The sequence below is a fragment of the Pogoniulus pusillus genome, chromosome Z, assembly GCF_015220805.1.
Source record: "Pogoniulus pusillus isolate bPogPus1 chromosome Z, bPogPus1.pri, whole genome shotgun sequence".
Taxonomy (NCBI): domain Eukaryota; kingdom Metazoa; phylum Chordata; class Aves; order Piciformes; family Lybiidae; genus Pogoniulus; species Pogoniulus pusillus.
Window position 1 is genome coordinate 9,129,506 of NC_087309.1, and position 24,137 is coordinate 9,153,642.

At 41.6% G+C, this 24,137-nt stretch overlaps 1 protein-coding gene across 6 annotated transcripts in view; it reads right to left on the reverse strand.

Annotated features, from left to right (window-relative positions):
- The window catches only part of NIPBL (NIPBL cohesin loading factor), a 167,857-nt gene extending 153,313 nt beyond the window's left edge, over positions 1-14,544 (reverse strand). For 4 of the 6 annotated variants that reach the window (XM_064140653.1, XM_064140658.1, XM_064140656.1 and 1 more), the window contains exon 1: positions 13,787-14,542. The gene's annotated coding sequence lies outside the window, so the exon portion shown is untranslated. Of the gene's footprint in view, positions 1-12,062; positions 12,115-13,786 lie in introns of those variants that run through there. The other 2 variants (XM_064140655.1, XM_064140657.1) reach the window with 2 other exon arrangements.
- Positions 14,545-24,137: the final 9,593 nt, after the last annotated feature.

The window sequence follows — 24,137 nt, forward strand, 5'->3', positions numbered from 1 at the left end:
TCTGTCCCCAGCCTGCAGAGCTGCTTAGGGTTGTTGTGGTCAAAGTGCAGAACCCTGCACTTGGCCTTGTTCAATCTCATCCCATTGGCCTCTGCCCACCCATCCAGCCTGGCCAGGTCCCTCTGCAGGGCTCTCCTACCTTCCAACAGATCAACACCTGCTCTTAGCTTGGTGCCATCTGCAAACTTACTGATGCTCATATAAGGTTTTCATGTTCTTGTTTAAAATAGTTATCTGCTTATAACAAACCTTATTATATCTAACAGGATTTCAAAATCAACACATTTTTGAATGAGATATTTTACCCACTTTTACTGTTCTTCTCAAAACACTTGTTCAGACTCACACCTGTGTCAGTAATTAAGGGCAGGCAGGAGGTTTTTCAACAGTATTGTTTCAAACACTGTTCTCTCCAAAAATTTACACAGGGTGACATGGATTGTCAGTCCTCTTTGGCCAAATTGATTAGCTTAGACTCTGAAGTTAATGTGCATCAGCTGACTTCCAATAACTGTACATATACACTCAGCCCATAAATGAAGCAAACTAAATCAGCCTTCTTTAACTAGCAACGAAACAAGGTTAACTTTAAACCAGGTTATGTGCAACTGCGATAAGCTATATATAAACAATTGAACAGTCACTATAACTGAGCATGCAATAATTTCAAATTATCAGGATTTAAGAAGTTACATCAGATTCTCAAAAGTCCTTCTACAGTGCTTTTTGGTAAGATTTCTTTGAGTAATTTCTCTTCTTGATAATCCCATGAGATCATGTCTACTGTAAATCTAAAAAAAAAAAAGGACTTGTCAGGGATAAACACAAATATTTACAGAAAAAGAGAGAAAACCTGTTCAGAAGCCTACTAATTCAATATAATAACGTATCACTAAACAAATGTAGTTTATCTCCATTATTCTTTCTCTTAGATTGTAGGCTACGGTTACAGTAAGATGTAGAAACTGAGAATATTTACCTTCCCCTACTACAATGGCTTGGTCATGTAATGATACCCAGAGCATTTCAGACAAAACAGAATTTAAACTATACCATATTAAATAGTACTTACTCAAGTATTTAAAATTATATTTTCAGTAGTAAGATTATCTATTTCTGTAACATGACTAAACATCACATCATAATAGATAGAACCAGAGTTAATTATTCCAGCAAGCAAATATGCAGAGCCTTAACTATAAAGAGTGTTTTATACAGTGACCCTAAAGTGCACAGTGTGTTCCTACAACTCCATAAACCATTAAGTCACTTAAATTATCACCAGTAAAGTTCACCTAGAGCTTTGCTTTGGTGCACATCAGAACTGCCACTATTTTTGAACAATTAAGCACCTCCACACCCACCTGTTTTACACCTCAACCTGGGCAGTATCTTCAGACTAGGAAAGTCCAGTCATGCTGTATGCATGCCTAATGCACAAAATTAAATACTTAACACTGTGTACTTGTCAGTGCCTTGAATCCTTCATTCAAAAGTCTCAGCACAGAGGAAGAGCACTTATCCAGGATAACAAGCACACAAATTTCTCTGCCCAAATATGCATTTGGCACTATCCATCAGAGTAGCTGACTGACTCTATGACTTTATGGGGTAGTGAGTATTCCCTTCTCTTGTCAAAGGAGCACTACACCACAGTGCAAAGAAATTTGATTAGAATGGAGGGAAAAAGAAAAAAAAGTGATAACATGATTACCAAATAAATTATTTAAACTCTTTTTCAAGAGGCACAAGTCTCTCCATTGTCTTCTGTTGAACAACCAATATGGATCTCTTTCAGACAGCACTACAGGAGCTGGGAGTTCCATTTTGCATGCCCACATCTTACATTGACACAGAAAAGCTGACTTGTTCAACAGCAGTGTTACAACAACAAAGTCCTTTCCTGATCTCATTTCAATTCCTTTTTATGATGTAGAAATTAAGATTAAAAATTTTCCTTACTACATTGTGACAGCTGGTTTACAAGGCAATGCTTTAAAAGATATTATAATAAATGCATTTCCATATGTTAAAATTTCTATCATTAAAAAGTTTTAAGATTTGACTTTTAAAAAACATCTAAAATAGAACACTCAACGCACAAAAGTTCACATCAATAAATATTCACACATTACTTTTTCTGTGCATCAAGTCAAAACTTTCTAGATGTCTACCAGGAAATTCAACACACCCAGGCTGAAAGATTACATTTGTAAAGTCAGTCAGAAGTTAGTAAGTGCCCCTTGCACTCTAGGATTCTGACAAAGTCCTCAGATTATAATATTACTGTGTAACATCCTCTTCCCACCTTCAGGCCTTATCTTCATTCACCTTACAAGGAAGGATCTGCTCTAGAAAAGAATCAAAGACTATTCGAAAGTCTGTAAAGTCTGTTCTATCAATAATTTTCCACCTTGAAACAAAAATGAAAGAAAAATATGAAGGGAAAGAGGCTGCAAATCAGACAGGAAGAAAATGTAAAAATGCCACTCTTGGAAATCTATTTTTATTCCTAATGGTAAATATTTCTGTCTTCTGTTCATTTTTTAATTTTTTTTCCCCACATACTCCAAATTCTGATTTGATAAAGCACTGATTAGTCATATTTGCAATCAAAATGAACAAAATCTGTTCCAATATTATCACACACAATATGATGCAAAAAAAATTAGGAATTCTCTATTGTTTACTTTTACAGTAAGTACTCCACATTTCTGATTATATTTTTAATTACGTGATTTCATTGGCTTAAGGAAAAAAAAAAGGTGGAGGTGAGGTGAAAGAAAGACAATTCAAACAGATGAATTCCTGTGTGCAAAACAATGCTTCTTTGCTTAGTCCATCCTTGTTTGGTACTTCTGGCTTATCAGGCAATTTGCTCTTCTTCCTCTCTCTGGCCTCTTTCAGTGCATATTTCCCACCTATTCCCATCCCTGTACTGCTTCCCTTGACTATATACACCCAGTTCAAAAACATTCTTCTGTGTCAGCTTCTTGCTAAGACTGTTTCACAGCTCCACCCATATCTCTACTTAAGGAACACTTGCATTTGCCCCACTAACTCCTTTATTCAGTCCTCACAGTTCAGTCGTTACTTCCTTAGGAACACTGAGCTCTTTCTCTCCTCTCAAATCCTGCCCTTCAAACTCTCCTTCCCACCCCATCCTGTGTTAAGTCTGGTTCCCCTCTAACAGTCTTATCGTCCAGGTGTTCATGTTTCCAGCCACCTGCAACCTCAGTTTTTGTGTTTTCCACATTCAAACAAATCAGCACTGTGGATAAGCAGGGAAAGAACAGCAAAAGCTAAGAATCTGTACCACAGTTCACTGCTTAGAACAGTACTTATTTGGAAAGTGCTGCTGTGCCAACAAGATTTTTCAACATTAATACAAAAAATCAGAGAAGTCAGTTAATTTTTCAGACACTAATAACTTGCACCATTTGGGGGCAGATTTTTGAACAACAGAATGCATATCCCTAATGAAAAAAAAGTCACCTGATACTCAAATTTTAAAATGCCTTATCCAAAGAATGGGAATACTTCAATTACTTGAATAAAAGGTCAGAATGGGTTGGGGGGAGGGAGGCTTGTTTGGGGTTCGGTGGTGTTTTTTTCTAGCATGACCCTTAGGAGATGATGAATTGTTTTGCTTTTAAGCATTATTAGAAGAATCAGTTAATAAAGGACAATCACTCAGCATGGAAGATTTCAGCCAATTGAGTGAAGCTTAGCAAAGCCAGAAACAAAAGCTGTTCCTTTAAATACTAAGTGTCAGGAAATTGATAGGAGTTATTACAAATCCTACATGAGAGCAGAGTGGGAGCAACATGCATTCTTAAAGCCAACTAGTAACTTCTTACAACAATGTTACAGTTCCCTGTACTTGCCAGATTTACACAGGATACACTGTAGTTTTGCCTGTTACAGGTTATGCCTCAACATGAATTTTTAAGGAAACTGCTCAAAGAATCAATCATTGAGCATGCTAATACAAGAAAACCCAGTGCACATTATTAAAAAGAGAGCGAGCAAGAAAAAGATAAGAGAAAAAATGAAAACCTAATATCTACATAGTAAAAGAGCAATTATATCCCCTTAGTTTGTTGATAAACAAATCCTCAGGCAGTTGTCATTTTCCCTTCACACCCGAAAAAAAATCCCAAACAAAATCAACCAACACCCTAAGTTAAACTAAGTTTATATCACCACAAAGCACTGTCCACAAGTTGCCACTATATTCTTGACACTGACATATCATTTTTCCCCCAGCTTTTAAACTACAAGAAGATTCCAGATTACTTTTCCTACCAGTGCTAAGGTGCTCCCTGCATGTAGCATCTGATGAGGGCTCTCTAAATTCCCACCCCTGTCTTAACATCTAGCAAGCACACCTGAGAAAAAAAATAGAAGTCTCCCCAAAAAGAGGGAGAGTCTCATGAAAAACCTAGGACTTGGAAACAAAATTTCAGAAACAAAGCATCTGTAACCTCCTTTCTGAGACCCTGCTCAACACAGAGGAGATACTGTTAGCTGAAAAATGTTAGCTAGGTGTTGCATTATCACAGGTGTGTTTATATGCAAGAGCTTGATAAATGATTTTTTAAAAAAATATTACTACTATAAAACCAAGCATTAAAGTATAAAAATGTCAGAATTATGCTTGCTTACACCTACAAGTTAGTTCCTTATGCATTACCATATGTATTCATTAAATAATTATCCAGTGTTTTTTGTTTTTCACAGGATTTCTGCCTCATACACAGCATGTGGCACATACATCATGAAACAAATCAGAGTTACAGGGCAAACAGAGATGTCTTCTGTGGGACATTATTTAGGCAACTGGAAGAAGTCTCATGTTTGTTAGGCCTTGTTCTTTTGGCAGACTTAACTTCCATGCAGTCTGCTGGAAATATTACAAGCAATAAGTGAGCAGCCCCAAAGGTTCCCAGAGCATGTGAAGAACAACATCCTGACAGCTGGTGATAGAGCCAGCTACAGAAGGCACCCTGCTGGACCTGACGTTTGTGAACAGACAAAAACTTGTGAGCGCAGAAATATTTGGGAGCTGTTTTGGGCACAGTGATCACAAAATACCTGCTAAGAGTCATTGTTGAAGAAGTTCATAGAATCAACTAGGTTGGAAGAGACCTCCAAGATCATCCACTCCAACCTATCACCCTGCTGGACCTGACGTTTGTGAACAGACAAAAACTTGTGAGCGCAGAAATATTTGGGAGCTGTTTTGGGCACAGTGATCACAAAATACCTGCTAAGAGTCATTGTTGAAGAAGTTCATAGAATCATAGAATCAACTAGGTTGGAAGAGACCTCCAAGATCATCCACTCCAACCTATCACTCAGCCCTATCCAATCAACGAGACCATGGCACTAACTGCCTCATCCAGGCTTTGCTTGAACACCTCCAGGTATAGTGGCTATACTATGAAACTGGGCAGCCCATTCCAATGCAAATCACTCTCTCTGGCAAGAACTTCCTCCTAACATCCAGCCTAGACCTCACCCAGCACAACTTGAGACTGTGCCCCTTGTTCTGTTGCTAACTGCCTGGCAGAAGAGACCAATCTCCACCTAGCTACAGCCTCCCTTCAAGTAGTTGTAGACAGAAATGAGGTCAGCCCTGAGCCTCCTCTTCTCCAGGCTAAACAACCCCAGCTCCCTCAACCTCTTCTCACAGGGCTGTGATCCAGGCCCCTCACCAGCTTCATCACCATTCTCTGGACACGCTCCAGTACCTCAACATCTCTCTTGAATTGAGGAGCCCAGAACTGGACACAGTACTCAAGGTGTGGCCTGACCAGTGCTGAGTACAGGGGAAGAATAACCTCCCATGTCCTATTGGCCACACTGTTCCTGATACAGGCCAGGATGCCACTGGCTCTCTTGGCCACCTGGGCATGCTGCTGGCTCGTCTTCAGCCTACTATCTATCAGTACCCCCAGGTCCCTTTCTTCCTGGATGCTCTCCAGACACTCTGTCCCCAAGTTGTTTTTGGAGAAGAGGGGGGGTCAGCAGAGTTGTCACCTTGGACTTCCAGTAGGCAGACTCTGGCCTGTTTAGAAGACTGGTTTACAGCGTCCCTTGGGAGGCAGTCCTGAAGGCCAAAGAGTACTGGAGGGCTGGACACTGTCCAAGAGGGAAGTCTTAAAGGTGCAGGAACAGGCTGTCTTCACATGTTGAAAGACAGGTAGGCAGGGAAGAAGGCCAGCCTGGCCAGTTAGTGGCAGTTTAGGAAGAAAAAGAGAGTTTATGGTCTTTGGAAGAAGGATCAGGCCACTCAGGAGGACTTAAAAGGTTGTTGTGAGGCTATGACGGGAGAAAATTAGAAGGGCCAAAGTGCAACTGGAAATTAATTTTACTTCAGCTGTTAAAGAAAACAGGAAACCTTTCTATTATTTCTACTATTTCTATTAGCAACAAAAGGAGAACTAGGGAGAACCTCTGTTCTGTGTTGGATTCACAAGAGAACACAGTGATGAGAGGTGAGGAAAAGACTGAGGGCCTTAATACCTTCATTGCCTCAGTCTTTAGTAGTAAGACCAGTTATATGCTGATTACCCAGCCTCCTGAGCTGGAAGACAGAGATGGACAGCAGAATGAAGCCCCCATAATCCCAGAGAAGATGGTTAGCAACCTGCTGCATGACTCAGACATACAAAAGTCTACCCAAAAGTACTGAGGGAGCTGGCAGAAGCGTTCATCAAGCCACTTTCCATCATTTACCAGCAGCCCTGGCTATCTGGGGAGATCCCAGCTTATTGGAGATTGACAAACATGACACCCATCTACAATAAGGATCAGAAGGAAGACACAGAAAACTACAAAGCTCTGCCATCAGTGCCAGGGGAGGTCATGGAGATCATCTTGAGTGCCATTATGCAGCACGTCCACAGCAGCCAGGTGATCAGGCCCAGTCAGCATCAGTTCATGAAGGGCATGTCCCAGTTAATAAACCTCATCCCCTTCTATGACAAGGTGAATGAGAGAAAACTTGTGGATGCTTACATGGACTTCAGTAGAGCCTTTGATACTGTTCCCCAGAACATCCTTACAAAAAAGCCCTGGCTGCTCTAGATCTAAACAAGCATACACTCTGCTGAATCAAACACTGGCTGGGTGGCTGGGCCCAGATAGTGTTAGTGAATGGAGTTAAAACCAGATGGCAGCCAATCACAAGTAGTGTTCCCCATGGCTCAGTGCTGGGACCACTCCTGTTTAATATCTTTATACTAAAAGTATATTATTTATACTAAAATATATTACCTTTAGAGTATATTGAGGAGACAACAGACAGCACCCTCAGTAAGTCTGCACATGACACCAAGTTAGGTGGCAGTGTCGATTCGTTGGAGGGTAGGAAGGCTCCGATAGGCTGGACCAATGAGTTGAGGCCAATAATAAGGTCTTCAGCAATGCCAAGTGCCAAGTTCTCAAGAAGGTGGAGAAGGGTCTGGAGAACAAGTCTTATGAAGAATAGCTGAGAAGCTGGGGTTAATTTGGAGAAGAGGTGGCTGAGAGGAGACTTCATTTCTCTCTACAACAACGTGAAAGGACATTGTAGTGATGTAAGGGACGGTTTCTCCTCCCCAGTATTGCATGATATTAGGAGAGATTGCACCACAGGAGGTTTGAATTGGACATGTGGCAAAATTTCTTTACTGAAAGAGTGGTCAGGCATTGGAATCAACTGCCCAGAGAGGTGGTTGAATCACCTTTCCTGGAGGTATTAAAAAAACATATAGACATGGCACTCTGGGAGATGGGAGATAGTTTAAAGGTGGTGTTAGATCAACAGTTGAACTCAATGACCTTAGAAGACTTTTTCAAACAAAACCATTCTATTGTTCTATGACTACACTTTTTCACCAAAGAATTAAAAAAAAACCCCATAGTTAACATATCCAACTGATTAAAAAGTTTCTTATCCAAAAGATCTTTTGCTGGAAACTTGCCATTTTTCTAAATAAAATTTTGAGAAGTTGAATAAACTAACCTACCAAACTTATTTTCACAGAAAACTTACATTACTAGTAAAGATATAGAAAAAAAAAACAAACCACAAAAAACTACCCAAAAAAAGAGAGGAAAAAAGAAAAAGATGAGCACTACGTATTCTGCTGTTCTATAACATACTCACAGCCTCTGGACCATGCCTAAAATATGACATAAAAAGCCATATGATGAGAAAAAAATCTCAAGAGCTTCTCCGTCTGGTTCAGAGTAGGCATTTGAACCTGGACTTCCTACATCCCAGAAGCAATGTTACAGCTAGGAACTTACTACACCTTACAATCATCTTGCTTTCTTAACACAGCCATAGAGTGGCTGGCAACAGACTGATATTGCAATACCAATGGCCTGCCCACCAGGCTATAGTGGTTTCCCTTGAATCCTGGAATCTGATTACACTAACTGCAACAATTATCAGTTTAAGAGGCAGTTTTATCCCTAACAGGCAATAACCAATGCTTAGGATAACTTCCAGCAGAAACTAGTAAGCCTGGAGGGTAACAAAATATACTCTGTCTCTAGTACTGTAGACAAGCCTTTTAATTGCTTGTGGGATCTGGATTATTAGCTAGTTGTCTCCTTTCTTCCTGATAAACTTTAAGACATTTTTAGTTTCTTCACAGTACAGAGGGTGATTCTTTCTAATTTTTCATACAAGAAATGTATTATCTTCCAGCTGTTGGTGTGAGCAAGACAAAAGAAACTTAATAGATGGTTAAGGCCATCAGCAAAATTCCATTCTATACCTCTCAGGGATACAGTATAAGAAACAATGAGCCTGATTGAGCCTGATACATGGAATTGCAGAGTGCTCACAATCAGAAATAAAGTCAAAGAAAACAATGTTATGAACTAAGTGCTGTAAAAAAAAAAATCTAAAAATAGGAATAATAAAGCATGTCAAATTACAGAAGATTCATGAGCACTTTTAAAATTCGCTATTTTGACTCAGTTTCAGTCTTTCATCTGTAAAATGGAAATAATATTTCACAAATGTGTAAATAAAAATGTTTTCTAGTGTTTGTGAAGTACAGAAATTTATTTTCAGATAATTTCTACTAATTAGAGGATAGGCACATTCAGGAAAGACTGGAATGTACACAGCAAGTAATAAGGCTGCAGGCTGCACACCGAATGACAAACAAATATATAAACTAGGTTATCACACTACACCAATCAGCTGACATTTCCCCTGTACTGTATGAGGCACTGAGTAGGGGACACAATAATACAGTTAAGGGCCCAATGTATGGAGAAGAGGGTTGAGTTATGCATCTTTCTGTAATCTTATCCCACTATTTCTTGATCTAAGTCCCTTACTTTTGCAGCCTAGCATTTTTTGACACTGCTCTTCTGAAATTCACATCATGTCTATATATACACACTGCTACAAAAGGCAAAAAAGCACTGCAAATCAAACCACAACAGTAACCTGAAAAATCATAAAGTGTACCCACATGAAGAATTTTGAGATCTCTGACTGCAAAGCCACTTAATATGAACGGATATAAATACTAAAAGCCATAAGAATGAACTTTACTACATTTTTTCCCCTGACTTTAACCTGAAAAACAGTCTTCAATATTTGTTTCTTTTCATTATTTCTGTAAACCAAGTAGTCATCTTCAAGTACAGTATCAACAATCATATTCTATTTGACTGGAATTACATTTAGTTTCTACATACAGATGGACAAAACCCCTTCCTCTCCTCCCTTTTGTTAGTGAGATTTTCTCATTGCGAACAGTAGGAACAGGAAGTGAGACACAAACTACAGGTCCTGCACAATCTCGTCAGTCACAACTTCCTCACTTCTGTGGTACAGAATACGCCAATACAAAGCCCTTCTCTCATTACTTTGGGGGCTAGAATCAGCAACTAAGCAGTATGCTTGTAACACTAAGAAAATAAAACCCACAAATACAGATTAATTAAAATGAAGGTTTTTTAGAGTAAAGACCCTTAGCAACTGTCATTTCCAAAGGACTTCCCTTCTTGACTATTAAAAAGGATCATTATTGCATGGGGTTATTAGCAATTATACACAAGTAGCATCAATTTCAAGCCCTTCAAGTGTCTCTGCACAACTGAATGTTCATTACCGCTGATGATTCAAAATCAGAAATTAACCCAACTTGTACCACTTTTAATAAAGGCATATGAAAACCAAAATCGAAAATAAGCAGCATCATACTGAAATGGACTTTTTTCTCTCTCTTTTTTTTTTTTTTTAACGTTAAACATTTCCAATGCTGTATTCTGTAACACTAAAAACCTACCCTAACAGTGGGTGACCTACCTCATACCTACCAGACATCAAATTCCAAAGCCAACACTTTATTTTTTCCAATTTTGGAGTGTAATTCTTTCCAGTTACAGTAATTATTCACTAACTTTGCATTTCCTGTGCAGTATCTATGAAATGTTAATATAAATCCAGTACCATGACTTTTAACATGTTGTAATATAATATACACATAGAAGTATCACACTTGCCACTGAGCACAAGGAAGTTTTCAACAGAAAATTTGCTATACCAAGCCCTGGCTAAAATCAATTCACATTGACTATTTTGCGTCTTCTGTCCTTCAAAACACAGACTATCTATGTTGCAGAGGACTATACACATAAAACATTTAAGGCCACATTATTTAAATCATTATACAAACACAACCAAAAAAAGTGTGTCTGTCTCAAGGAAATTATTATCTATTGCTCTGACTGCAAGAAGAGTCACATGAACATTAATACACATGGAGTCTCAAATGTGCAGTAAGATTGCCTGGGGATATCTGTACTCTTATGTAGAATAGCGATCTGCAAAGGTGTGTAGTGATGTAATTTTTCTTCTCTGATTCTGTTCTGTTTCTCTTAAATCAAAATGTAAACATTTTTAATGTAAAAAAAAAAATAATGTAAATTACAAAAAACTCTCAAAAATAGCTTTAAAGGACAGCAAAAGTATTTTTCCCCCAAATAGCTTCAGGCAAAATACTCAAGAATTTGAGAGGGGAAAAAAAATTTGTACACAGCAAACAAATCCAAATGTACAAGGTAGCCAAATGTACAAATTAGAAGATAACAAGAAGTATTTTTCTCTTTCAGTTAAAATAATTGTTATAATTAACATCTTGAGAACTCTTAGTTTTGTATTTCTATAACACAAATAAAGTGTGTTAATCCTCCTTAGGCAGCTATCTGTTGTGATAAAATAGTGGACCAGTATAAACTTGTAATGTAATAGAAAAAGCAATAAGAAATCAACAATACGGCTTAAACACTCTTAAATGTGACTATTAAAAAAAAATTCTAAACAAAAAATAAGTAATCTTACAAACGTTTTCACATTAAATATTTCTGTATGCTAAACATACTTCTCCAAGATAAAGAAATTTACTATTACACAAATTGTGATAAAGCAACTAGCTCAGGACTATTCATATACGGCTCAGAATAAAACCAATAAACTCATTAAAAATCAGACAGCATCCTGATTTCCCTCTATAAACATAACTATTTTTAATTTTAAAAAATATCCATGATGATTAAAAAAAACAAAAACAAAACAAAAAAAAAAAGTAGTGTTGTCAACACAACCCTGGCAAGATAAACTTGACAGGAACTACATAAGTACAGTAGCTCATTTCCTGCTCATATCTGGTATACTTAAAGCAAACCCCCTTAAGCGAAAAATAAGTCAGAGAAGTTTGCCGTTGTTAGCTTAATAAACTCATTTTTGTTAAAGCAAGAGCTGTTTGTAACAGACGACAAAAGAAATGCGAGAGCTAATGTCGCTTCCTTATGATGAAAACTGCCCAAGAACTACAACTACTTCTGCACAGTCCTTTCTTTCCTGTAAAGCAGTTACACTTGGCCTCTACGCATGCTACAGACCAAAAGAAAACAGCAATTCTTCCGCTACACACTGAAATAAGGACAGATAGAGACAACTAGTGGCTCCCTCTGCAATTCACGAAGTTTAAAAATAAAAAGCTTCTTTTTCGAAGAGTAAATGGTTTCTCTTCACGCACATAGGCCCGAGGCCCTGTTGCAAACAGTGTCTAACAGGACCAGGCAGCACAAAGACAGGAATGGGAGATTAGTGGGAGGGAGGGAGGCCGGGATTGGGGCTCCGCAGGATCTTCAGGCTTTTTAAAATTCAAACTGCTCCCTGACCAATACAAATCATGGACACGCTACTGACTACTACACGGATTTACAGCATTAAAAACACGCCTTCTACGTGACAGCTATATTAACTTCACCCTTTTAAACATGTATCAAGGCACTCAGGAGCAGGACAGCACAGTTTTATTATAAGACTAACCACAATGTATTGAAAACTTACTCTATTAGATACATTAACAATTTGTAATTACAACTGATTTGCTGGAACAACTGAAAAACTCCTAAGAAACAGACAAACGATGTAATCGATACTTGCCTGCCATTAACAAATTTACTTTCTATGTGAAAGATGAAACTTTGTATCCTGAAATGTCCCTAAATTATGTAATTTCTCTAGGAAAATTACCAGTTCATAGGGTGTCTGGTTTAAATCTATCTCAATTTTTAGTAACACTCTCAACTATCACATAAATCCGAGAACATCTTACTGTAAATTAGCTACCGTTTATGTATAAAGACCTGACACTTAACCAACAGTCATTTGCAAAACACATTTGACCTGTTAAAATGACACCTAATTACATATTCAAACATCATGGACACAAACAGCCAATAACAACCTCAGGATCTCAAAGCGATATTGCCTGACAAGAAAGGATGACACTTTTTAAGGCTTCCTCACTTTTAATTAAATTAAATTTATGTTTGATTCTCAAGTACTTTGGGTAAGATCTCACCTTCACCTTGGTCCCCTAAGTCATAAACACAGCACTTTACACACTATCCCTCTTCTGTTTTCCATTTATTAGAAGCATAACATAGTATTTCTTCTGAATTTAGTACGTATTCCTGCATACAGCATAGGCACTGAGACTGTGTGGAGTACCTGATACAATACGCTTGCCTATCTGTATTTCCTGAGTCTGCAGGTGTCCGTGTTGTCAATTAGCCTACAACCACTGGTTTTATGCTACAAATATACTAAGTACTAAACACACTAATCAATCGCTGTATTTTTTAGAGATTAAACCTCTGTACATTATAAACTATAAGCATCTAAACTTTTGAATGTTCAAATGCAGTTGGTTGGATGGGGAAAGCAACAGCGAGGAGAGGTGGTATTTTTGTTCCTGGGTATTTACATTGTCTCTCATCCTCTATTTCTCCACTTAACTCCTTCCCCACTTCAGAGGGTTGTCTGCACTGGGACCTTCCTTCCTTGCCCTAGGTGAAGTTGTAAATATGGCAACGGATCAGTGTACATTTGCGGCTAATTGTATTGTTTCCTCCTCCTGCTGCTCCTCTCCGGGTTGAGGCCTGTCACTGGGAAGCCGCTTCGCCTTTCTAATCCCCGAGCTAGAGTAAAGGCGCTGGCCGGCGGGCCTGCGCTCTCCACCGGGCCTGGGCCTCCCAGCAGCCCGGGAGGAAACAATCTCCTCCACCAAACCCAAGCGATCAGAAAGGGGGCCTGAGAAATAAACACCTCCGGTCGCTACTTATTCCTCTCTACCTTGGATAACAGCTAATTCCTTCTGTTCCCGGTGGTGCTGGGCCGCCTGGGCTGGAAGGCCCGACCCGCTGCTGGAGAGGGCAGGGAGAGGAAGGGGAGACAAGGAGGGGGGATTACCTGAGCAAATCGGCGTCTGAATCCAACGAGAATCTGAGAGAGGGGGAGAGAAATCCGCCCCCCTCCCTCCTCAGAGAAGCCGCCGCCGCCGCTGGGCCGCCGCCGCCGCGAAGCAAGAGGAGGAGGGGAGATAATATAACAACAATAATCCGGGCCGGGAGGGGGGCTGGCTCCTCTTCCGTCTCCTCCTCAGTGCAGCGAACATGTAGAGCCGGGGGGCGAGCGGCCGAGACAAATCTTTTCCCCCTGAGCCTGCTTCACAACATCAACATGGGCCGGGTCGCGCCGAACCGGTTCCGAGAGACACTCCGAGCCGTGGGGGAGCAGAAGGGTGGCCGGGGGGGTAGGGGGCGGCCTGCGCTGCCAAGGGGCCGCCGCCGCTCCCTCTGTGTATGCAAGTGCAGGAGGGCGGGGGGAGGGGGCAGCCTGGGCACGGTGAGTCGGTACCGAGCGGAGGGGGGGTAGGGGGAAGAGGAGGAAGGGGAAGGATCCTGTGTGTGTCTCTCTCGCTCCCTCTCAGAACAAAATGCCGACCGGAAGTGCAGCTGCAGGAATGACTCCCTCCACCGGCGCCAAACACCAACAGCCTCCCCCTTCCCTCCGCTGCCTCCTCCTCACCCGCTCGCTGCCTCACACAACCAGAGCCGCTTCCGCCGTCGCCACTGCGCTGCTCGGCGCCGTGCCGCTCCCCTCCCAGCGCTGCTGCAGTTGGAGCAGCTCTCTCCACCTGGTCGCGCCGCGACTCGCCTCGCCTGGCGGCGCCGGGCACAGCTGACCCTTCGCGGCTCTCTCGCTTTCCCCACCCCTTCGGCTGCTGCCTGAGTTGATATTCTTTTTTTTTTTTTCCCCCTCCCTTCTGCTACACGGAACGAGACCGGAGTTTACGCTTAGAACTGCGCTGAAAGGAAGGCAGGCAGCGATTCGTGAAGAAGTGACCACTGCAAAAAACACCCCACACGTTTTGCGTCTTATTTTTGCCATCCCTAACGACGGTGGGGAGGAGGACTGCAAAATGCCGCCTCGCAAGCGGCATACCTAAAAGGGTGCCTTGACATGAACCGACAGAGCCGGCAGTATCCCCCCAACCCCAGCGGCTGAGGTGTGTCAGACCCGGGACAGACGCTGGAGTCGCTGTTACTGCTCATATCCTTTTCTGTGGGTGTAGGAGCTGAAACAACCGATGCAGAAATCGTTGCCGGGGCGAGGGATTTCCAGGTGGACATACCGAACTGGAGTGGCTTTTAAAAACAACCCATTTTGGACGAGCACCGGGGGGGGGGGGGGGGGGGGGGGAATACTGATGGTTCGAGTGAAGGGTCTTCCGCAGGAGGATGATGCTCCACACACACACCAGATTTACTGGGAAGTATTTTCATTTTGTGTTGTGAAGGCGTGTTTGGCGAAAGAGAATATCTTAATCTGAAAGAATTTCTGATGCTGCTCTGTACAGGTAAAACCGAATAATCATAGCGCAGAATAATAGTGAAGAAGCATTTATATCCTATTAAATAGCTGCGTGTCATTGTACTCACTTCTGCCGTTTTGCTCCTCTGTCCGTGGACAAAAAATCGTTTGATGTATAGAGGAAGTCTTGCTTGTCTGTGGACTTCAGGATTCAGCATTACAGCTGGGGACGACTGTAAATACCCTGTGACATACAAACACACATGTTCATCTCTGGCTGGGTATTATTTGCACAGAATGACAGTACCTTACATCAATGTACTTGAATCTTTCCAAGTTTTAGGATTTCCTGAATAACATCTTTAACACAAATTCAAAATGCCTCTCTCAAGCTCAAACAACTATTTAAATTCAGAGCGGTGGACGAATCAAATTTCGTTTTACAAATATATGTGCTTTTGTTTCACAGTACGGACATGACAGTAGCCCTGGAGAACACAGTAATTCAATACTGGAAATACTAAATCTACATGGTACATGCTCATGTAAGTTTAATGGTGACAGAGCTAAGTACACTTAGAAAAAAAAAAATTAACCTTTATTCCAAGTTAATATGAAAAGCCTCAATCCTGTAATTGTTTGTGCACTTAGAACTTCAAGTTACCCATTTGAAACGAAGGTCAAAAAAAACTCCAAACAACCGGGTGTAGCAAATTAAGTATGTTCATCTTTGCACTTAGTTACACCATATTAAACTCAAGGGAGGGAATATTAATGGACTAGACATTTGGAGTTCACATACCCATATATGTGTGGACATACGTATCTAGGAAAACACAGGAAAATGTGATTCTAAAAATAGGAATTTAACTCTGGAATACCACTTCAGTCTACTTCTAAGAGATTGTTACCATTTCATGTCAATGGAGTCTTTCTCTGATTTGAGTAATTTATCTATTTACTAGGGTTTTTTTTTTTTCTTATTTGGTCATTTAGTGTGTAAATAAAATGTTAATGCTGAAAATTTCCTCTTCAAATGCCAAATACAGTTTAGTCAGTACAAACAAAATAGTGAGACACAGCACCTATCTGCTGTTTCAGTCAGAATTTTCTAGTGAGAATGTCACTGGATCGTTTTATGCTTTTAAAATGCCATTCAACTAAAAGCATTTGTGGAAATGGCTATTTTGCCTGAATACTATGTTATTACCTGCACAAGAAAACAGCTAAGAGATTAGTTCATCTAGAGAGTGGTGGCATAACAGACATGAGCAAATCAGATTTTTTTTTCTTTAAAGTAAATTAAATTTTCATCTTGTTAGATAATAGTTGGACTTAATGATCTTAAAGTCTCTTTCAATAATAGTAATTCTGTGTGGGTTTGTGCTTTCTTTTATTCCTTTTGCCTTCACAGGTCCACTCACAACAATTTAATGCAGAATGAAGGATCACTTTGTTTCAAATAAATACTTTAGTGTGCTTGGGATTCATCTCATTATGCCTAGAATGGCCAGAGAAGGGATAAAGCAAGTATCACAGAATATTGCCTGAAAACATATCAAGATATTTTAAACATTGTTTATGTTCAAGGTCTTAATCTAAGTAGGGTAAAGATAGTCCTAATCTGTATGGAAGGAACTATACAATCATACAACTATGACTGTAGGCCACTAAGGAGCATATACTGCACCGAGCAAAGCTGCTGACAGTGCACAAGGGCAAAGCTCTCTAAATTTCCCTGGTAAATCCACACCTATATAGTCCTGAAAATCAACAAGTTTCAAGGTGAATCTTCAGGACCTAATCTTACTCACTTTGACGTCAGTGGAGGTAGCGCCTTCTACCCTAAATAAATGCCTGAGCTCCCATATATCTAAGGGATTTGGGTGATAAGTTATTCTAAGTCTTGTTCTTAAAAGAGTATTTTAATGCATCTTTCAAAAACAGGAATTAAAAATCTTTAACAGCAGACAGTACTGCTTTGAAAATGTACTTCTCAAGGAATTTTCAAAAAATGTGTGATCCTCCTCTACTCTGCACTGGTGAGACCTCACCTGGGGTACAGTGTCCAGTTCTGTCCCTATTACAAAAGGGATATGAATCTGCTGGAAGGTGTCCAAAGAAGGACCATGAGGATAATCAGAGGGCTGGAACACCTCTCCTATGAGGAGAGATTGAGGGAGTTGGGGCTGTTTAGTCTGGAGAACATAAGGCTCTGAAGTGATCTTATTGTGGCCTTTCAGTATCTTAAGGAAGCCCACAAGAAAGATAGGGAGGGACTTCTTAGGATGACAGTTAGTGATAGGACTAGAATCATAGAATCACAGAATCAACCAGGTTGGAAGAGACCTCCAAGATCATCCAGTCCAACCTATCACCCTGCCCTATCCAATCAACTAGACCATGGCACTAAGTGCCTCATCCAGTCTTTTCTTGAAGACCCCCAGGGATGGTACCTCCACCACCTCCCTGGGCAGCCCATTCCAATGCCAATCACTCTCTCTGTGAAGAACTTCTTCCTGATATCCAACCTATACCTACCCTGGCACGACATGAGACTGTGTCCCCTTGTTCTATTGCTGGTTACCTGGGAGAAGAGGCCACCCCCCACCTGGCTACAATGCCCCTTCAGGTAGTTGTAGACAGTAATAAGATCACCCCTGAGCCTCCTCTTCTCCAGGCTAAACAACCCCAGCTCCCTCAACCTCTCCTCATAGGATTTGTGCTCCAGGCCCCTCACCAGCTTTGTTGCCCTTCTCTGGACATGTTCCAGCACCTCAACATCCTTCTTGAATTGAGGGGCCCAGAACTGGACACAGCACTCAAGGTGTGGTCTGACCAGTGTTGAGTACAGGGGCAGAATAACCTCCCTTGTCCTACTGGCCACACTGTTCCTGATGCAGGCCAGGATGCCATTGGCTCTCTTGGCCACCTGTGCACACTGCTGGCTCATCTTTAGTCTACTATCTATCAGTAGCCCCAGGTCCCTTTCCTCCTTACTGCTCTCCAGCCACTCAGTCGCCAGCCTATAGTGCTGCTTGGGATTATTGTGGCCAAAGTGCAGAACCCTGCACTTAGCCTTGTTAAATCTCATCCCATTGGCCTCTGCCCACCCATCCAGCCTGGCCAGGTCCCTCTGCAGGGCTCTCCTACCTTCCAACAGATCAACACCTGCTCCTAGCTTGGTGTCATCTGCAAACTTACTGATGCTGGACTCAATGCCCTCGTCCAAGTCATCAATAAAGATATTGAACAGGACTGGGCCCAGCACTGATCCTTGGGGAACACCACTAGTGACAGCTGCCAACTGGATGTGGCACCATTCACCACCACTCTCTGAGCTCTGCCATCCAGCCAGTTCTTGATCCAGCACAGAGTGAATCTGTCCAAACCATGAGCTGCCAGCTTGGCTAGGAGCTTCTTGTGGCAGACAGTGTCAAAGGCTTTGCTGAAGTCCAAGTAGACTACATCCACAGCCTTCCCCACATTCACCAGGCAGGTAACCTGATCATAAAAGGAGATCAGGTTGGTGAGGCAGTCCCTTGACTAGGGGGAATGGAACAAAGCTAGAAATGGTTAGATTCATACTGGATGTTAGGAAGAGGTTCTTCAGCATGAGGGTGGTGAGACCCTGGAACAGGTTGCCCAGGGAGATAGTGGAAGCCTCATCCCTGGAGCTGTAGCCTCATCCAGCCTGGCCTTAAGCACCTCCAGGAATGGGGCCTCAACCACCTCCCTGGACAACCCATTCCAGGCTCTCACCACTCTCATGCTGAAAAACTTCCTCCTCATGTCCAGTCTGAATCTCCCCACCTCCAGCTTTGCTCCACACTGCTGGCTCATGTCAAGCTTCTTATCCACCAGCACCCCCAAGTCTCTTTCCTCAGGGCTGCTCTCTAGCTAGTCACTGGCCAGTCTGGAGTTGTGCTTGGGATTGCTCTGACCCAGATGCAGGACCCTGCACTTGGTCTTGTTGAACCTCATGAGGTTGGCTTGTGTCCACCGCTCTAGCCTGTCCAGGTCCCTCTGGATGGATCCCTGCCATCCAGTGTATTTGCTGCACCACACAGCTTGGTGTCATCAGCAAACTTGCTGAGGGTGCACTCAATGTCTCCATCCATGACACCAACAAAGATGTTGACCAGGACTGGTCCCAGGACTGATCCCTGAGGGATTTCACTTGTCATTGGCTTCCAGTTGGACATGGAGCCATTGACAGCCACTCCTTGGGAGCAGCCATCAAGCCAGTTCTTTATCCATCTAGTGGTCTACCCATCAAACCCATGTGTCACCAGCTTGGAGACCAGGATGCAGTGCAGGACAGTGTCAAAGGCCTTGCTCAGGTCCAGGTAAATGCCATCAGTTGCTTGCCCCTCATCTATGAACACTGTGACCTGTTCATAGAAGGCTACCAGGTTGTCAGGCAGGATTTGCCCTTGGTGAAGCCATGCTGATTGTACCCAATCACCTCTTCACTATTCTCTTGTCTCAGCAGTGCTTCCTGAAGGATCTGCTCCATGACCTTACTGGTCTATGAGACCTTACTGGGCACAGCCTGGAGTTCCCTGACTCCTCCTTCCTACCCTTCTTGAAAATGGGAGTTATGTTTCCCCTTTTCCAGTCAGTGTTTTCAAATGAGAAGGAACTTCTTTACAGAGAAGGTGATGGATAACTGGAACAGGCTGCCCAGAGAGGTTGTGGAGTCTCCTTCTCTGGAGAGTTTCAAAACCTGTTTGTATGCATTCCTGTGCAAGCTACCCTAGGGATCCTGCCTTGGAGGGGAAGTTGGACTTGATGATCTCTGGAAGTCCTTTCTGTGAAAAGAAGTGTTCTCTGTGGAGGAAGAACTGACAGAAGACAAGCTCTAGTATTTTCATTGGAATCTCATTGATGTTATTATGGAAGGCACTAGGGATTCTGAATAGAGTTTAAAAGACAATGCAAAACACGTAATTTTAAACTATAAAACATAGCCAATAATAAATTAAATTATATGACAGAAAAGAGGTCAGTCCTAGATTACTCTCTTGAACAAGTAGACTGTCCCAGTAATTTTGTATTAGAGCCTTAAGATCAGACCTAATATTTAGTTTTGTAAAGAAGATAAATGGCCAGTTATATATTGTTGTTGAGTGGAGTCTGGAATCTGGCACTTTTCTGTGCATTGACCATTGGTCAACTTTGCATCAGGAACAGTGTGGCCAGTAGGACAAGGGAGGTTACTCTTCCCCTGTACTCAGCACTGGTCAGGCCACACCTTGAGTACTGTGTCCAGTTCTGGGCCTCTCAGTTCAGGAGAGGTGTTGAGGTGCTGGAATGTGTCCAGAGAAGGGCAACAAAGCTGGTGAGGGGCCTGGAACACCAACCCTGTGAGGAGAGGCTGAGGGAGCTGGGGGTGTTTATGCTGGAGAAGAGGAGGCTCAGGGGTGATCTTATTACTGTCTACAACTACCTGAAGGGGCATTGTAGCCAGGTGGGGGGTGGCCTCTTCTCCCAGGTAACCAGCAATAGAACAAGGGGACACAGTCTCAAGTTGTGTCGGGGTAGGTATAGGCTGGATGTTAGGAGGAAGTTCTTCACAGAGAGAGTGATTGGCATTGGAATGGGCTGCCCAGGGAGGTGGTGGAGGCACTGTCCCTGGAGGTCTTCAAGAAAAGACTGGATGAGGCACTTAGTGCCATGCTCTAGTTGACTGGATAGGGCTGGGGGATAGATTGGACTGGATGATCTTGGAGGTCTCTTCCAACCTGGTTGATTCTATGATTCTATGATTCAGAAAGGAACCATGTACCATTCCTGCTATAACTTCTCACAGTGTTTATTTTTATTTTTTCTTATTTACTTTGAGCCTTATGACTGTATCCTCTCAAATGTCTTGGTTATGACAGGTACTGGGAAAACAACTTACTGTTAAGTTTTATAACAGAGATATAGAATAGCATGTAAATCACAAAACAAATCCTGTGCAATTTCATGCAAGAGCTGTGAGGGCCACTGTGGACCATTTTGGGAGAAAGGTAATAGCATTCAGGCATTTTTTTTTTCCTTTTCACTTTTTAAGGTGTAAAGGTAAATCAATATAGCTTGGTGGACCAGTAAATCAATGTGGATATTTATCTCCCAGCAAAACATGGCAGTTAAAAATTGGCTTTAAGGACTGCTGTATTCAGCACAAGCCGAAAGGTGTAGTTCTATGCATTAAAGAAATCTGAGCACACTGTATCATGCATAAAACACCTTGCCACTCTGTTTTTAATGAACTTGTAACTTAAAAAAAATTAAGACAGAGATATCACTATCCAATCATGTATGTTAAATTATTTCTTGGCTTGAGCTTTTAAAAGCTGCATTTTTGAAACAAACCAGAACTTTCCTGCTCTTCAGATATTGAAGTGTAAACCACTGCAGCCAAAAGATTCAATGGCTACATAGAAACTGTGCTAATTTACAGTCATGAGTGACTTTTGAATGTTTTGTATGTTTGCCAACTTTCTCTGCTATATTCCCTGTAAAGATTGCATTCCAGTGCAAGTATCCATATGAAATATGATACAAAGAAAAGGCTGTAATCCGTATACCTGTGTTTTTGCTTGTATGTTTTCTGGGCAAGATTCACTTCATTATGGTGGCCTGTTGCACATCATGTTGCTGTGTGATAAAAAGTATTACAGCTAGCTGTCATAGGGTGCTCTTTACAGTCACTTTAAGAAGTAGTTAAACTTTCTGGAAAAAGAAAAAGTCTGGGTATATGTCACCACCCAAAACACCCTTTATTTTACAGTTAGTCATGGTATTCTTACGAACTCCTTATTTTCTAAATTGTGTCATTAATGCCAGCTAGAATTGAAAAGAGAGAAATATGCATAGTATTCCTATGTTGCCAATGATTGACTCAAAAGTGTAGCATGGCTTATGGGGGAAGGAGTGTCATATACATAATTTGTAGCCTGTTCTGTGAGGCTTTATTTCCTTATTATGAACAATGTGTTACACAGCATTCTGATGACCTTCATGGTGTTATGAAGTTAGTATGTTGATAATGTTGATACATTAGAATGATCAACATTTAAAATGTATCAAACTGATTGTCATTAGCAGATACCTACACCTTTTTCCTCACTCCTTTAATAGCCTTCCCTCCTAATAATAAACCCAATGGCATATATTTAATGAAGATATTTCTTACCGGGCCTCCACCAGCTTTGCCACCTTCTAAAAGCAGTTCAGAGATGTCTATATGAGACTTGTTTATGGCTGGTGTTCTTCACATGTCATAGATATAATTTGTCCAGTTCCCCAAAATGTCATTGAAAATGCTACATACTGGCGCCAAAATGCCTGAAATAGAAAATTACACATGTAATTTCAAGGAAGTTACTGACCTGTAGAAATCTGGCTATAGCAATACAACTACACGTTTTGGTGGCCTTAGACTAATAGCTAAGATTCCTAATTGCCTATTGGAATATGTTTCCGTTTGTAGAAATTTAAAAGACGAGTTTTTAGAACTGCCTATGTGCCAAGCAAAATGTTACATTGCTATTAAGCTAATAGCTTTCCTCCAGCACACATACTTTCCCTTTGGTTGCAAAGACAGACTATAACTTTTAAATTAAATTCTATTTTTGGCAATGTGTTAATGCAGAGCTCAAGAAAGGTTCCAGTTTGCTGGTTTAGTGAAGTCCTCACAAAAACAAACAGTGCAGAACAGTGATCAAACCGAAGTTTTTGGTGCTGTTCCACTGGTTCATCCAAGAGGAGGGTTATAATGTAACTCAGCTTCTTATGTTTCTCCGAAGTATGTGGACTCCATATATACTGTGTTACCACAGTATTACTGCTTATAGTACTCTGCTGGCACTTAGGAGTAATTCAGGGGACAAGACATTAATCATATAGAAGAAAATGTTATTGTTGTTTTGATTAATTTACTTTCCCAAAGACAATACCTCTTCTGTTCACCTCATTTTAAGCTCATATTCTGGTTTATTTTTTTTTTTCTGTGCAGTTTTGGTTTGCTTTTAAGTTTCAGATTTTCTCAGAGGAGCTGGGATTGCCATTCTATAGTTGCATAGGAAGCACTGCACATGCTTGTGATTCTATGGAAACATTTCCAGTATGATGGAAAGCTCCCATGTTTATCGTTAGCAGCTGCTCTTAAACCGTCTACTTCGTGACTCTGTTTCCTTCTGTCTAGGTGATGATCAAAGAACTCACTTGAGAAATTATTACAGGCATCGAAATCAAAGATGTCACAATATAATTACAGTAATTACAGAAAAAGTAGGTTTTCTCTAGACTGATGTTTTAAATCAATCCTAAAGAACGCGGTATATCTGATACCCCAAAAGATTGCTGTAATCAGATGTCTGGAGAAGCTCTCAAAGCCCGGGCATGTTGCCGAGAGCTGCCTGTGGTGGGTCTCGGCCACGCAGCCCCCAGTTCTCAAACACCTGGTATGCAATCGGGTCAAGATCTATGCGTTAACGCTCGAGACTCGAGGTAGACAAGCCTGTTTGCTATTCCACTTCTACTGAACAGCTTTTGGCTCAGTATGTCAGGTTACATTATTTACACCAAGGAAAGCCACTGGGCTCCCGGCTGAGCGGCACTCCAGATTACTACGCGGTCGCCGCTTCCTGCGTCTTTGTCACTTCAAACCCCTTCTCCCATCACCGCTCCCATGCCCTCCCGGTTTTTTCACCGAGTCTCGTTCAGGACAACGAGGCCTGTAATGAGCAGCTGCTGCACCAGTGAGGAGGAACCGTCTGTTGAGTCCGGAAGGAAAAAAGAAAGTCGACCTAAAAGCTCCTAAAGCGCCCTACCAGCCCCAAACACGCTACCGGGGTGCCGCCTCGCCTCCTCCCTCAAACCAGGCTGAGTGGAACTTACCCGCACCGGAGAAAGGAGAGGGGTGCCTTCAGCACCTCAGGTTCACCTCTTTCAA